At 37.8% G+C, this 3,563-nt stretch overlaps 1 protein-coding gene across 1 annotated transcript in view; it reads right to left on the bottom strand.

Moving 5' to 3' along the window:
• GK (glycerol kinase) overlaps window positions 1-3,563 on the bottom strand; it is a 75,769-nt gene that overhangs the window by 3,373 nt on the left and 68,833 nt on the right. The gene's annotated exons all lie outside the window — the stretch shown is intronic.

The raw sequence follows: 3,563 nt of genomic DNA, 5'->3' as shown, positions 1-3,563 counted from the left end.
CACGAGTCAAATTAGAGATGCCGTAGCTACTTGAGAAGAGTGATATTGCTCTGGTGAAAATGAACCTCAAACCCTATTTTTGCTAAAATATTCGTTTTGTTTTCTATTTTATTTTATTTTATTTTAATCCAAGTTAGATAACATAGAGTGTAGTAAATATTTCAGGAATAAGATTTGGTGGGTTTTTGTTTTAATAAATAGAATTTGCTGTGTAAGGAAATGTAGCTAACAATAGTACTGTAATTATACACTAAATTGTATGAACCAATCAATCTATCTATTGATCTATCTTTCTATAGTAAACTCTCCATCCAACATGGGGCTCAAACTCATGACCCCAAGATCAAGAGTCACAAGCTCTACCGACTGAGCCAGCCAGGTGCCCTGTGATTCTACATTTAAAAACACTGCTGGGGCACCTGGGAGTCTCAGCTGGTTAAGCATNTCGCGGTCTCACGAGTTGGAGCCCCACATCGGGCTGTGCGCTGATGGTGTGGAGCCTGCTTGAGAGTCTAGCTCTTCCCCTCCCTCCCTCTCTGTCCCTCCCCTACTCATGCTGTCTCTCTCTCTCTCTCAAAATAAATAAACTTAAAAAGTTAAAAAAAAAATAAATTAATAAAACTGTCTGTGGATGCCTGGGTGGCTGACTAGTTTAAGTGTCTGACTCTTGATTTTGGCTCAGGTCATGATCTCCCGGTTCATGGGATCCAACCCCATGTCTGGCTTTGCACAGCACAGAGCCTGCTCGGGATTGTCTCTCCCTCTGCCCCTCCGCTATACTCACGTGTGCTTTCTCTCAAAATAAATAAATAAACTTAAAAATTAAAAAATTGCCTGAGAATATGGTTGTTTTGATATTTCTTAACCTGAATTCTGTCAAAATCCCTTCCGTTAAAGAATATTCTTTATACACATAAAATTTTCTTGAATTTAAAAATTATGTATCTATAATATTTAATGCTCTTTATAAAAAAAAGGATATTCAAAATTAACCTCCAAGTGTTAAGAATATACAACCACTGGATCGGCATTTCTTTGCCTTTTTGGGAAAGGGTTCTTTCCCTTCATCTTGTATTTCTTTGTCCTTAGAAGGTAGGGATATAAACCATTTTTCTTCCTTTTACCATTGCTTATGTTATTTTTCAGATAAAAACAAAGTTTCTTTTTGCTTCCACATTTGTGGAGACCACACTTTAATCTGATTTTAGGAAAGGAATCATATATTCTAATTCTTTTAGAGCAAGCCATCAGTTATGCTAGGTGTTTTTTTTTTTTTCTTTTTTGGTTTTGTTACTTGCATACACTAAGTTCTGAGAATTGATTTCCTGTTATGGCTACAGTGAGTTCTAGCTTGCGAAGAAGGCCCTGTGCTCACAAGTCCTTACCAATTTAGGTGGCACTGAGTTAATGAAAATATATCCTTTTTGGTGATTGATATATCTCTCCAAACACACACTGGTTATTTGATAGCTGTGCACATTTAAACACATTTAAACCAATGTGACCTGTTTCTAAAATGTTGTTTCGGTCTGTCTGGAATGCAAATTTGGAGTGCAAAGCCAAGCTTATCACTTATGATAAGCTCTCTCCAAGAAGTATCACATTTGCAATCACTTCTACATTTTAAACACATACAAATGTATGTTAAAAATTGTTTAGAATATATTCAAATATGGCTAGAAAGAAGAAACTAATACTTCTTCAAAAGTGGCAAACTGCATTAGAAATTAAGAGAACATACTATTTCTTTCATAAATGAAAGCAACTTAAAGAGAATAAGAGACCAGGTAGCAATTCTAGTATCCTTTCAAGATATTAAAACAGGTTTCTTTTGTTTTTTTTTTAATATTTTTTATTTATTTCTAGGAGAGAGAGAGAGAGACAACGTGAGCAGGGGAGGGTCAGAGAGAGAGGGAGACACAGACTCTGAAAGGGGCTCCAGGCTCTGAGCCGACAGTCAGCACAGAGCCCGACGCGGGGCTCGAACCCACGAACCGCGAGATCATGACCCAAGCGAAAGTCGGACGCTTAACCGACTAAGCCACCCAGGCGCCCCTAAAACAGGTTTCTATCAGTACTGTTACTATTGTACAGCTTATTGATATATACTTACATAGCTTATATTGCTTAAAGAAATACAATTAGCATGTCATTGATTGAATATCATTATTCTGATTTAATATACAGCTTAAAGACTCAACATATTACATACAGTAGAGTGTTCTTCATAAATCTACTATAAAACCTTTCCAAACTCTGGCTTAAAATCACTGTGGTCTAACTGGAACAAAAAAAAAGTGAAAAATCTAAAACTCTCCAAAAAAATCAAATTACTTGTATCATCAATGCTGATAGCAGAACTAAAGAAACCATGTAATTTTCTTTCATCAGCCTTTTCTTTCATTTTAAATTTACTGACACTAAGGTATGCAAAGTGAAAATGATCAACTGGTTTTGTGGGAATTTTGTAGTTAAAATTTCATCTTCAGCTACTACTAGGGAGAAGTGTGTGTGTATGTGTATGTCTCCCTGTTGTGTGGGGAGGGACAGAGGGATGATTGTNNNAAAAAACAACCAGGGACACCTAGGTGGCTCAGTCCATTAAATGTCTGGCTTCGGCTCAGGTTATGATTTCATGGTTTATGGGTTCATGGGTTTTATGGGTTTATGAGTCATGATCTCATGGTGTGTGAGTTTGGGCCCCACATTGGGCTCTGTGCTGACAGCTCAGAACCTGGAGTCTGCTTCACATTCTGTGTCTCCCTCTCTCTCTGCCCCTCCCCTGCTCTCTCTCGCTCTCTCTCAAAAATAAATAAACATTAAAAAATAAAATAAAATCCAAAGACTCAAAGAAATCATAGGACTCAACTTTTCCTTAGCCACTGACTAAGGACAAGTAGGAAATAAAATAAATCAGGGCGCATGTCTGTTGTATCTGGCACAGCAGTTAGCACTGTGCTAGAAAAGCACTTGTGACTGAGGGGGTTAATTTTAAAAGGTGTCAAAATTGCAAAAGGCATAGTAAGGAAAGATTTCCCACCATCTTGGAAAGGAAAGTGTGGCTAAGAACAAAAGACTGAAAAAGGATATGANGAGCTTCGGGTGGGAGTGCCCAGGACTGGAAGTACAGATCGCAGTGACCTGTGGTGAGAGACGGTTCCAGCAAGCACCTCCGAAAAGCCAGATACACTGGAAGTGGTTCTACACTCACTTTTGGGGAGAGAAGGCAGGTAATAGTTCATTTATAAACTCTTCTCTCTCTAACCAAGTATATGCTTCAATATATTATTGGACATCATTCTATTCATTATGTTCTAAATCTGGCATTTAGCAGAGAGATTAAATACTATGGCATATTAAAGGCGTGTTTGAGTCTGTTTAATTATCAAGTACATAGTAACGTCAGCTTAATGCTGTTTACAAGTAAGTGGTTTACTTAAGCCCAACACCTGCCTACTTAAGTGATTGAAAAAACCGGTCCTCTATTTTCTGCCAAGAGCATTTCCCAATCTATTAGGACACTTCTGATTTACTGTTTGGTATGTTGCTTCCTCTCCGAGCCA

Source organism: Crocuta crocuta, unplaced genomic scaffold, assembly GCF_008692635.1.
Source record: "Crocuta crocuta isolate KB4526 unplaced genomic scaffold, BGI_CrCroc_1.0 scaffold630, whole genome shotgun sequence".
Lineage (NCBI taxonomy): Eukaryota > Metazoa > Chordata > Mammalia > Carnivora > Hyaenidae > Crocuta > Crocuta crocuta.
This window is presented reverse-complemented; position numbering and strand designations above follow the sequence as displayed.